This window comes from Alexandromys fortis, unplaced genomic scaffold (assembly GCF_014885135.2).
Source record: "Alexandromys fortis isolate MF-2015 unplaced genomic scaffold, M_Fortis_MF-2015_v1.1 scaffold_256, whole genome shotgun sequence".
NCBI lineage: Eukaryota > Metazoa > Chordata > Mammalia > Rodentia > Cricetidae > Alexandromys > Alexandromys fortis.
The window spans coordinates 844,026-857,390 of NW_026068135.1; positions in this window are offsets into that span (position 1 = coordinate 844,026).

Genomic DNA, 13,365 nt, shown 5'->3' on the forward strand with positions numbered 1-13,365 from the left:
AAATACATACACACACATACATACATACAGGACTCAGAGCATTGCCTAACACAGAACAGACTCTAAATAATTACAGAATTAATGGAAGAATAAATTTATCTCAATTTGCTTTCATCTAAGTCTACTAGAAGACAAATATTATGCTAGTTTTATTGATTCAGAAAGTAAAGCTCAAACGGTTTAAATAACTTGCTCACTATCACAACTAGAGAATATAGAAATCAAGATTTAAGAGCGCATGCGCGCACACACACACATACACACACAAAAACACTTTCAAAGCCTATCGTTTATCTCATAATCTTGAAGACTCAAGCATTTATGCAACTTTAAGTGAACTGTACCAGTGAATAACCAACTAAACAATGATGGGAAAGGACTTTTTCTGGAGTTTTTCAACTTATAAATAAAATAGCAATTAGTCATTTAAAACTATTTTACAAATATTAATGTAAGTATTGAATATCACAAACTTCTAAATGATATCTATATGTCATGTGACTGTTGATAAAAATAATACCACCAACAATTTTGCCAAATACATAAATACATATGTGTATACATGCATACATGCAGGCATGCAGACAAGCATGCATACATGCTATACCTACACCTGAATCTACACAAACCTCTAAACTGGGGTTTTTCAAACTCAGTACTAATGACATGTGGAGCTAAAGAAAACTATTCAAGGTAGAATTGGGGTTTTTTCTGTACATTGTAGGATGTCTGCCACTACCACTAGGCTGTACCTAACTAAACTAGATATTGAGTAAACAGTATTCTACTTACTCCATTGTAAAGACCAAGCACTGCCAATGTCTCCCGTGGAAGAGAAAGTTGAGCAAATCAGTCCTAGTTAACCACTGGTCTACATGCAACTACCACTCCACAGGAGAAAGAGAGGACAGATGAATGTGATAAATTAAGCCACATAGATCCAATCACCAGAATGCACTGTGAGAATCTGCACAGATCAAATGACACACAGCATTTGACAAATACATTTTGATGAGTAAGTTTCTGGGATAAAAGACAGAAATGGAGGGAGTGTTTTGAACGAAAATATGCTTAGAAGATGTATATATTTTAACTGAAAAAACTAAGCTATAGGATTTAAAGATGCACCATTGTATGATAAGACTATAAATACATAGGAAAGTGTAATTACTATAAAAGTCCAGTAGGGAGGAGAGGGTAGATGAAGTTGAGACGGGACACTTGGCTAGCCTTGGGGCTTCTTAGGTGACTGACGAGATTCTATTTCTTGACTTGGGTGGCATTTAAAAGAAAGTTGGCCTTATAATAATTAATTATGCTTTATGATTGTCTTATCTTTAGCTCTATGCCTATGCTTTTCCAGTGAAAATGTATAAGTAAATGAAAACATAATAAATAAACAGAAGAATTTGTCTTCCTTTCCACTTCACTTAGGTTTGATTTCTGTGAGAACTGTCCTTGAGAAGAGGACTATGAATTTATAGAGTTCATGTCGATGTTTATGGCCCCTCAGCCCAGAGGTATAAATCCTCATCACAGCTTCCAATGACTTTGAAAGTCATAGCAGGACTTATTACAACCCAATACAAGCCATATGTGTGATGTCTGTTTCTTGGCCTACTTCTGAAGGAATGTCTCATGTCAAATCAACAAATACCTACCGGGGAGTCTTGTGATCTAGGCTGTCTGCCAGGCACAATGAGGAAAGCAAAACGCAAAGCAATGAAGTTTTGGCACGTGTGAACAAAACCCATGAGATCTGCGTAGGCTGAGGAGAGATTTGTGAGACAATGACTTTTAGAAGAATGTGAAGGGTAGGGAAGGAGGGACAGAGAGAGAGAGGAAGAGAGAGACGTGAGGAGAGACCAACCGACCACAAGTGTACCTCTTTCCTTGGAAAAGATCTGCTCCTGAAGAGTTCTGTGGTGATTAAATTTTTATAAATTTAATTATATTTTCTCATTGACTTACATTATAATCAGAGAGTGGCTTTATCTACATTTTGGATTAATCTTCAACTGGCAGTGGCTCCCAACAGTTTAAGTTTCCCTGCTTCTCTGTCAAGTAGTTAATAGTTTATAAACAAACATTTAAAGGCACTATTTAAAGAAACCCTTGAGTGAATCCTTTTGAGCAACAAAGGATACTTCGGCAATATTTATAAATAATCATTAGATCAGAAGCTTATCAAGGTTCCTTGAAATAAAGCAGACCAGTATACAGACTCCAGTAGCCTTTCACAGGGTTTTATAATCATTTTACTGTAATTAAATCTCTAAACCTATTTTATGTGTGTTGTAGAGCATCTGGCTTTATTCCCCTTTACACAGCATTCAGAAGATCATTTTGTACAGACACTTAGAGGAAGCACTACTAAACATAGCTCATATCACTGCGTTATAGGATTCAAGATGACCTTGGCTTCTACGCCTGTATGAGCAATTATAAAATAAAAATGCAGTACCACTAAATGTAGAGGTTATTTGAAATGACTGGCTGGTCTGCTTGCGGCAGAAGATACCCAGGCTGCTCACTTTAGCATTGGCTTTTGAAAAGCAGACTCCCTGGAAATTTCAAGAGAGCTAGAGCAAAGGGTGTTGCTTATTAGCCCTACCTATTCCAGCAGGGTCACCACAATTCTCCCACCACATCCTTTACGCGACATGAGTTGCCTCCTTCTCATCTGCTCTCCACACCCCACATCTGGTGCTCACTCAGACCTTACAATGATATTTCCCCAATGAGGTAAGGAAAGATATTACCCCCAGTGTCAGGAGCATGAAAGCCCATTATACCTCATATCAGTCAGGCTACATTTGGGTCTAGAACCTGGAAGAGGGTTCCTAAAATACCATAAAACTGCAGAACTCAGGAGCTATTGATGCTTCTGCAACCAGTTTAAGGAAAGTTGCCCTTGCACTTCATCTTGACTGCATGTAGGCAAGTTTGAAGCTCACTGTGCTGGTTACACATACCCAGAGGGGTATGATTTATGAAGGGTTTTCCTCTGGCTAGCTTAGTTCTTTCTGGTTAAAGACCTCCATTTATTTTAGAGTAAATGGATAAAGGTTAGTTCAGCTTTGTCTTCAGTGACACGAATATAACTTATAATTGGTTTATTTCGAAAATATGCTGGAAATAAAAACTGGAATGCAGCACAGGAAAATAAATCAAAAATGAGTTTTGTTGTGGAAGGAAAAAAAAGGATGCTCTTGCCAAATCAATTCCTTTCCATGAGTGATAGTGCCACTTCTCAAGGAGCAAACACTGTCTCCCACACGGTAATCAAGAATCTCCATCCATAAGGCATTTATCTAAATATAGCAATATGACCACGTAGTTATAGTTCTATACCACATATGGAGTTCTGTACCTTTTGACAAGCATTTCATCATTGCCATTGTGGCAGACAAAATACTCACATTCTTTTGTAAACCATGCCCCTTCACTAAGGAGTAGACCCTATAAGCTCCATCTAACCAAAGGAATATAATGGAAGTATTTTCCAGATAGAGCAAAAACTCCTAGTCAGCTAAGTTCATTGCTCCAAAGGAAGATCACATCTGAGTGTGATGTTACACTCTGTAATCCCTGACAATACAGGAGGATCATGATTTAGAGACCAACCAGGGCTGCAGAGGCAAGCTTCTGTCTGAAAAACTAAGGCCGGACCCTGAGTGTGCCTGACCTAGTTATGTGGTGTGTTTAAAAGGATCTAGATGGAGAATTAAAGAAACAGAGACTCTGTCTTTGGCTGACTTTGAAGAAGCAAACTTCCATTATTCTATATCCTTAAAGAAATGGATTCTGCCAATAACCATGTGATCTTAGAATTAATGAATATTTCCCTACTGAGTTCTTGAAATGAGAGTTCAGCCTATATAACACTTCAATTTCAACCTTACAGGACCCAGAGGAAAAACATCAACTAACCTGGTATGAAAACTGCTGATCCCCAAAAACAATACATGGCTTTCATTTTAAGAGTCTAAGTCTAGGAAAATTTAATATGCATCGACAGAAAGAAGAGACAGCCATGAAGAATCAACAATGGGGAATCCTAACCCATGAGAGTAATGGGGGTGATAAAAGCAACATTTAGCGTAAGTTAAAACAAGTGTTATCATTCTACTTTTCCAGAAATAAAAGCAAAGGCTCGAGACTAGAACCCACTATTCATTTCAGAATGGATTCCCCACCCAGCACTGCGCACTGACTACAAACCACTACTCTGTAACATTTTAAGACACTATATCATGTACCTCAGGCTCTTCCCAAGGCCGCTCTGTAACTGAGATGACCAGCTTCTGATTATCCCGCCTTCCCCTCCCCAGTTCTGGGATTTTAGTAATGGCTCACTGTTGTAGGAGCTGCGGGCTGCATTCCTGCCGCCCCAGCTCCTGGTCGTCTGGCTAGCTTATGCCCTGAAATAACAACATACAAACTGTATTCATTTAAACACTGCTTGGCCCATTAGTTCTAGCCCTTACTGGCTAATTCTGATATCCCCATCAACCCATCTCTAATAAATTGTGTAGAACCAGTCTTACAGGGAAAGATTCAGCATGTCTGACCTGGCAGCTTGCTTCATGGCATCTGGCTCTGAGAGGAGCTGCATGATTTCTGAGCTCACTTCCTCTTCCTCCCAGCATTCTGTTCTGTTTACTCCGCCTATCTAAATTTTAACCTATCAGGGCCAAGGCAGTTTCTTTATTTAACCAATGACCTTCCTCCATCAGCTCACTCTACCCAGGGCCAGGAATCCAACCCAGGGCTTTGCGCACACTGAGCAAGCACACTACCAACTTAGCTACATGCCCAAGCTCCCCATTCTGGGTCTCCTTGCAGAAAGAAAAACCCAGATGTGCAACCTAGTCCTTAAGTACAAAGGCAGGAAGAAACCAAATATGTCTCCAAACCAGTAACATCATAAACTAAGTAGACAACTGAGAGATGGAGAGATACAGAGACAGAGAAAGACAGAGAGAGACTAGAGCCTGGTGTAGACTTTTGAAACCTCAAAGCCCATCTCCAATGGCACACCCCTTCCAACAAGGCCACACCTACTCCAATGAAACCACACTTTTTAATTCTATCCAACAGTCCACCAACCTAGAACAAAGCATTCAAACATATGAGCCTATGGGGTCATTCTCATTCCAAGCACCACAACGTCCACAGCTCTATGAGGATTTAATGAAAGAAAAAAGACAAGAAGTCTACCCCCAGCATGTATCAGATAGCCAGGATTGGCCTGCACATGAATGAATAAAGAAATGAGGATCAAAAGGAAAGAGTTTATCATTGCATAGGAATATGCGAGGGATGAGCACTTTGTATGCAAATCAAGGATGGTGGGCACTAACAGAAAGTCTTAATGCAAGAATCCAGAAGAGGGAACGTAACCACAGAGCAATGGTTCTCAAAGTGTGGCCCTAGGACTAGCAATTGCAGCAGCAGCATCGGGACTTTGGTTGGAGATGCAAATTCACTACCCCCAGAGTGAATCAGCAATTCTGGGGAAAGGCCTAGAAATAGATTGCAAGAACCAAGTATGTAGACAAATGAAACAGTCTTATGAGGTTAGATATAAAAGGAGGAAGGACAGCAAATAGTCTTAACACCCCATATTCAAATCAGATGCCAAACTGTAACCCTGTTATTGTTCAAGTGCGCCCATCATCAGCAATCCCAATCTCGTTCGTGTGAAATAGGGCCTGGTTATTTACTAGCTCTCCACGTGATTCCAATGTGAAGGCAGAATTTGGAGCCCATGATCTAAAAGGTAAGGTGGAGGATGAGGACATCACTCAAGATTGTTGGATAAATGACCTCTACAAACATGTGGACTCTTCCCGATATGATGCTCTGCTGCCTCCAAAGTATTCACACGTATTCTCAGCTGTCAACACTGCTATGCTTTTGCACAAGGCAAGGAAATTGCTTTTATTTTGGCAGTGCAGGGAAAAAATCCACAGCAGCTGGCCCTTTTCACAGTCCCTGCTCACCCTCTGAGCTGGTGTAAGCAGCAGCATTCTTTGTGATGCTCCTGGGAAACTGTGAGGAAAAGCCGCGGTTTCTTGTACTTCCAGCGGCAGCAGTCATCACAGGGACATCGTCAGACTTGGCCTCCACACCTCTCTTAGGGCCTAGCATACACAGGCAGATAATCTAAGAGCTCTACACATCCCTTCAGCAGCTTGGAGATGCTCCATCGCTGTCTAAGATCTGAGAGAGAGAATACTGCATCAAGTCCTGCTGGGAGAGACTTTAAATAAAGGAAGCTTTCAACTACTTGGGAAATCGCCACTGTTTCTGGAGCTCAGTGGTAGTCATTTAACCATCCACACGATTTAAGTTTGCTTGGGTTAGTGGGAAAAGAGTAACAAGAAAGTTCAAGTCCAAGTACACCTCAGCAGGCATAGCTCTGTGTAACTGACAGGTTCTGTACTTACACTTCAGGCTTTTGCAGGCCTGCCAGACAGAGGTGGTTCCACCACTACCTGATACAGTGATGGCTTCATTGGATAGGTTCCCAAAACATGGATGGTAACTAGGAACAAGCAATAATGCTTTATCCCAGAGACTCAAAATGCAATACATAAGAGATGACAACGATGATGGCAACAAGATTTCCCACTGGAAATTTCAGGTTTTAAAAGCTCAAGATGGCTATGATGGCATGCACTGGTAGGATATGCTGAAGAGACAGAGGCAGGAGGATCATGGGTTCAAGGCCAACCTGGGCTACATTTTTAAGGCCTGATATGGTGGCCTTCCCCTTTATTGCCAGCAGGTCTTGTTTTTTGTTTTTGTCCCCACTCCCACCTCAAGAACTAGTCAAACCAGTTCTCAGATTGGAGACTGCTATCTTGACCAGTAGTTTTGGGGGTTGACTGTTCCTGCCATGGGACATTTGGCAATGTTTAGAGGCATCTTGGTGTAGAAGGATGCTCCTGGTATCTAGTGGGACAGGGTACAGGATGACCCCCAAATCAAAGGGCCACCCAGCCCCCATGCTATTAGTGGCAGGATTGTGAAACTCTGGTTTCTGAAATGCCTCCACCCGAACAATGGAGGAGGAAAATCGTGGTGGGTTGCGTTTCTATGAAAACCTGGACTCTTCCCTTTGGTTTCCCCAAGCATCACAGAGGAGCAGAGCTGGCCTCCTCCAGGAGGCAGATAAGCTTGTCTTAACATTATCTCGCTCATCCCTATGTTTCAGGGAACTACCCTGCACTTCAGGGAACTCAATGTATGAATCACACGGGACATAAAACTCTCTAGGCTCCCACCAGATAACTTCAGGAAGAAAAATTAAAGCTCCCCAGCCTCCCTGTAACAACTCATGCCGACATACATCTTCTTCGTGGGGAACATATTCTGCAGAATCACTTGAAGTTGCCAATATGTGATTAATTAGGACCTTCAAAGGGGCAACAAATTGCATGTGGTTCAACAAAAACTGTTTTCATTCCGCTGGTGCTGAAGGCTGCTTAATCTTGTTGAGCTGCCTCAGTTCCATCACCTGTGAAATGGACTAAGCACTCCTTTCTTCCAGGAGCCATGTTCTTGTGTTGACTCTTCAGTCATTGCCCACAGAGTAGTTTAATGACAATAATACCTAAGCATCAGCTATTTGGTAGACAGATCCTATTCCCTATCCATATACTCTATAAAGCAAATTGGTGTTGTGCTCGCTCTCTCATTCTCTCTCTCTCTCTCTCTCTCTCTCTCTCTCTGTCTGTCTGTCTGTCGCTCTCTGTCTCCCTCCCTCTCTCATTCCCTCTCCCCTCTCTCTTTCTTGCATTTTTTAGCTATAATTTCATTTTATACTGTGGAAAGAAACTGTAATACTGCTAGGGATACAGGGTCTGAGTACTTGAGCAAACACAAAAGCCCATCCAGTCTTGTTCTCTTGGGTCTTCTGTATCCACTTTGAGTGATACTGACTTTATATTCATTTAAACAACCTGCCCTCTGTTTCTGTGTACTCAGTAGGAGGAACTTGCGATTACAAAATGCCTGTGACATGCCAAGGTGCTTCAAGCTTTCACAGACGTTATCAATTTAACCGCCTACACAAGGCTATGGGAGAGGATTGCTCCGTCCATTTCACAGGTGATAAAACTGAGGCACCTCGACAAGATGAAACAGCCTTCAGTGCCAGCATTGTGAGTCAGAACATGCACATATGCTCACTGAGTGCAGTGTCACCCTTACTTTAAGCAGAACGAAATATACTTCTATAGAGACCAAGAATGCCAAAGTGACCACTAGAGAAATACATTACGTGGTTAGAAGTGAATTGCCTTCCCTTCACCATAGTGCCTACTTACAAAAACATTATGACATGTATTATCTCAAGATACCAGCATCATCTTCTTTTCTCATTTCTGGGTTTTAAAAATGGCCAATAAAACTGCCTATGAGCCTGGTTTTTTAATCTTGCTATATCCGTTTTCAGCTGAAAGTATTATGTTGCCTTTCATTCAGCTCTCATAAAAAAACATAAATTCACTGATTAAAGATGAAATCATACATATTCTTGTCTTCCAAACACACTGCCTAATGTACTTAAAATTCTTTTCATGGGGGGTCGGGGAGCACACAATGGAGACATCTATGCAGGTGGAGGGGTGAGCTGTGGCCACCTTGTGGCTAATTGCTTTAGGGACAAAGGCAGGATGACCTCCAGCCCCTGGCATCTGCAAACTTGCTTCTTTCTCTAAATTTCTTTCTGAGTGCCGTAATTGGGCATTGACTGAGCAGAGCTGTTCTCTCCATAATTTGAAGTAGGGAAGCAGCTCGGCTTTGGAGAGTTCCACGGTCGCTACCTTTCTCCAGTTGCACAGTTTACGGTGTTGGATGCAGTCTCTGGGGAGCATTTAAAAGCAAATTCAATTTCCTTTTCATGGCTGCTAGGGATGTAAATTCTAGAATAGCCACGAGTTATTTGCTCATGGTCTGAAATAAGATTGTGTTGTGTACAAATGTGTAATGTGGTCATCCTAAAATAAATTCATTAGCTTCTAAATGTCAGAAACAGAGAATGATCATGCCTCTTGAAAAGGGGACTAGGCTGGGGGAATCAAAACTTTGGCTTTCCCTCAGACTGGAGAGGGAGGGGGAGAGGAGTGGGGGGAGGGGGAGAGGAGAGGGAGGAGGCGGAAATCTTTTTTTTTTTCAATAAAAAATTATATTTAAAAAAAATTGGCTTTCTCCCACCTGCACTCCTCACTGACTAGATGTGTGAATTTAACTCTTTCTTCCTGTTTCCTCATGACTAAAACAAGAGGCAACAAAAATCAATACGTTCTCACATATTTCTTTTAACAGTGAATTCTTTTTGATTTTCAGAAAAAGTTTCCAGAACCCAAATGCACCAACGCAATCAAAAGGCAGAAAGGCCAGGCACACCCACAACTATCCTTTCCCTACCCCTCACCTCCCCACCATCCAAGTCCCTTTAAGCCACCTCCACTGAATCCTGGCATTTGCCAATGGCCACTGGACACACTGATTTGCAGGAGGATCCTTTGTATCCTAAGCGTCTAAACAGGCCAAGGTTTTAAAAGGAAAACGTTGCGCAAAGATGCTTTATAGACATGCTTCCGACCTCTTGTTTAGGAAAGATTAAGCTCATTAAGTAATTAGAGAACAATTCAATTCTCAACATTAAGCTATGTGCCTCCGGTGCAGAATATAAGAGAAGGTTCTTTGAAGCACACTAGATGAATTGCTTTTACAAAGTACCTGCCGGGCTACAGCCTGAGCAGCCTCACTGATTATCTCCCCAGCTTCCGTCCCCACTGACATTATGGTGGCTTGCTGCCGGCTGTGCAAAGCACCTAGGTAAGACCTATCGTCTAATGATCTCCACTCAAAACTAGGCTTGTGCCTCCTTTAAATCTGGCTTGTGGCTCGCGGCTTGCTCAAGGGACAACAGCTGCCTTTATTACTGCCCTCTTTCTTGCACGAGGGATAAAATGTGTCTGCAGTTGTCTTTTATTCCTGAAGCCTAATTATTAAGCCCTCTACAGTGGGAGACATCATTTTATCTTGATGGGCTCTGGGGCCCCAAAGGACAACTTAATATGAAAACAAAAAAAAATCCACATTTTTATCTTGATGGAAATTGGCAAAATATATTGATTTAGGCAGATACCTACTGTTGAAGAATACTAAAACTGGTTTTTGAAAAGCTACAGTTCATTTAGTAATCAATTCAAGCAATTTTTACCAAATATAAACTATGGCTTAGGCACTATTGTAGGTAGGGCATTGTCGTAGTCCACAGATCACTTACCCAAGTCCCTCACTAACACCATGACATAAATGAAACACAATATGGCAAGTCCAACATTTAAGAGAAATTATTCCAAGTGGGGTTGCAAAGGATAGCACTCCCAGTTAGGGTTGGAAGAGTTCGGAGGCATGACGACTCCTGATCTTGTTTATGAGGGTGATGGATATAGTGAACATTGCTTTCCTTTTGGTCATTGTAGCAGAAGCCATTGCTGCTCCTATTCTTTGGAGGAACATGGCCACATGGAACTTTTTTAATAAATTTGTTTATTTTACATCCCTGCCACAGTTTCCCCTCCCTTGTCCCCTCCTTCCTCTCCTCCCAGTCTCTCCCCTTCCCCCTTCTGTTCCCACCCTCAATCCACTCCTCCTCCATTTCTGTTTAGGAAAGGGCAGGTCTCCCATGAGTATCTACAAAGCATGGCATATCAAGTTGCAGTAAGACAACTCCCCGTGGATTAATGTGGCAAGGCCACCAGTATGAGGAGCAGGGTCCCAAAAGCCAGATAAAGAGTCCAAAACAGCCTCTGCCTCCACTGTTGGGAGACCCACAAGAGGACCAAGCTACAAAACTGTAACATATATGCAGAGTGCTTAGGTCAGTCCATGAAGGCTCCCTGGTTGTTGGTTCAGTCTCTGTGAATACCTACTAGCTCAGGTTAGTTGATTCTGTGGGTTTTCTTGAGGTGTCCTTAACCCCTCTGGCTCCTACAATCCTTCCTCCTCTTCTGCAGGATTCCCCAAGCTCTGCCAAACTGTGGCTGTGAATCTGCATCTGTTTCCATCAGTAGCTGGATGATGCCTCTCTGATGACAACTGGGCTAGGCACTAACCTGCTCAGAGGACATGGCCACTTCAGGCTACATATCTGTTATTGCTAGGAGTCTGAGCTGAGGTTTTCTTTGTAGATTCCTGGGAGATTCCCTTGCACCAAGTTTTTACCTGACCCTGAAATGACCCCCTTTCCAGTAATCTTTTTCAGTACCCTCACCCTGCCCTCCCCAACCTGATTGCTCATGTTCCCATGAAATTTTTAAGTCTCCCCTGCAGATTACAGTAAAATGTTTTCACACGTTAGTTCTGAATATAAGCATACTAGATGTGCACCACCTCCAAATCTGGCCCAGAAAAAAAAATCTTATACTCAACATTTTCACCATCCATCCTCTGCCTGAATGGAAAAGTATCTAAGGATTTAGTGGATCCAGATGATAGCAGAAGCCAGGGTCCCCGAATCTTTGGAAAGAGCATCCTCCAGGCCCAATTGTTGGGGGTGTTGAGAGATAGTTATAATTCCAATAACCAAACAATGGTGACAACACAGAACTTTGTTACTCGTGATTAAATTATGAGGCAATGGGTAATCTCTGAATGGCTTTATATAATGAACACATGACCAGTTTCTTAGTTAAGAAATAGGACTCGGGTAGCAATATGGAACATGGATTAGGAGACAGGCCGAGAATAGAAGCAGAAGCAGAAATAACAAAACAAAGATTCTAACCATAAGTAAAAGCAAGAAGGGTGTGCATTTGAATTTGCTCATTAGTAATCGGCACAGAGAATAAGAAAAAGGCACTAGTAAAAGACCCACTAGAACACAATAGGGGCACAGAAGACTGGGGAGCCATGTGCAACATTTTAATTCCTGGAATTGGTGAAGTTTCCTTCACAGTGAAGATCTGTATGAAAGATTAGTGATCATTTTGAAAATGCTCAATGTGTCATACAAGTAGATAGCCATAATACAGTAGGACATATATAGTTCTAAAAGTCAGAGAAAAGAAAGCCCAAACTGAAACTCAGATATAGGAATCACTTGGTTAACATCATACAATCTGATGAGGTAGCCCAACAAGAATATTTACAATGAAAAGGTTAAAACCTAGAGAATAGTTAAGACAGGCTAAATGGAGAGCAGAGACAAAAGAATAAGCTGAGATGTAGAGGGAAAACCGAGAGGGGGGAGGAAGAGAGGGAGAGAGGGAGGAAAAGAGAAAGGAAGGGGAGGGGAGGGGAGGGGAGAGGAGAGGAGAGGAGAGGAGAGAAGAGAAGAGAAGAGAAGAGAAGAGAAGAGAAGAGAAGAGAAGAGAAGAGAAGAGAAGAGAAGAGAAGAGAACAAAGAGACTTTAACAGGGGTTATTATAGTAGCAATGAGAGTAAGGCAAGAAAAAGGAAGAGAGAGAGAGAGAGAGAGAGAGAGAGAGAGAGAGAGAGAGAGTGTTCCCCAACCTCTCCCTTCCATTTTGCAATCATCAGCTAGTGCACCCCTGCCTGGAAGTCAGAAATCAGTGGCAGTTGTTCGCTACAAACTAAAGTAGAACAAAGAATGTAAAGAACGGATCTGCGAGCAGACAACTAAACCACCTGTTCTGATGTCACCAGAAACGGTTCTAACGGTACAGTATCAGAGACTAGAAGACTGCAATGTAGAGATGGCAGCTGTGAGCTGGAAAAAGGAACAGAGACAGACAGACAGACAGACAGACAGACAGACAGATGGGCAATTAACCTTTCTGATGGTGGTGTTCATGTTTAACTTGTACCATCACCCTGAATCTTATTAACAGCACAAAGACTAACACTTCTGGTATATCTTTGGGAAAACTAACAGGGAGCGTTTTAAACTGTGCAGACTCTCTCAAGGATACTTGCTAGATTAGCTCTTGCCTCTACTACACCCATGTTACAAGACATTCGAGGGTAGCAGGCATGCCTCCGAACAGATGATCTCAGGAAGTACTGAGCAAGTCGTCTTCTGCACTCGAACACCCTGCTCATGGGCATTTATTGGACTGTTGAAATCAGTTAAGTGCTTAGTTCTCTTGTCCACTGGACTCTTGTAGGAAGTTGTTGTTGTTGTTGTTGTTTCTCTCTGAATCACCACAGCTAGCTTTTAATATGAGAAAAGGCTGAAATTTACAACAACTAATAAAGCCTCATGCCTTTATGGAATGAGTGTGTTCCTATTGCTGGACTAATTTCAACATCAGTCATGATGACCTAGCAGAAGCACTCTGGGAGCACAGGAAATTTCAGTATGAAATAAACTGCATA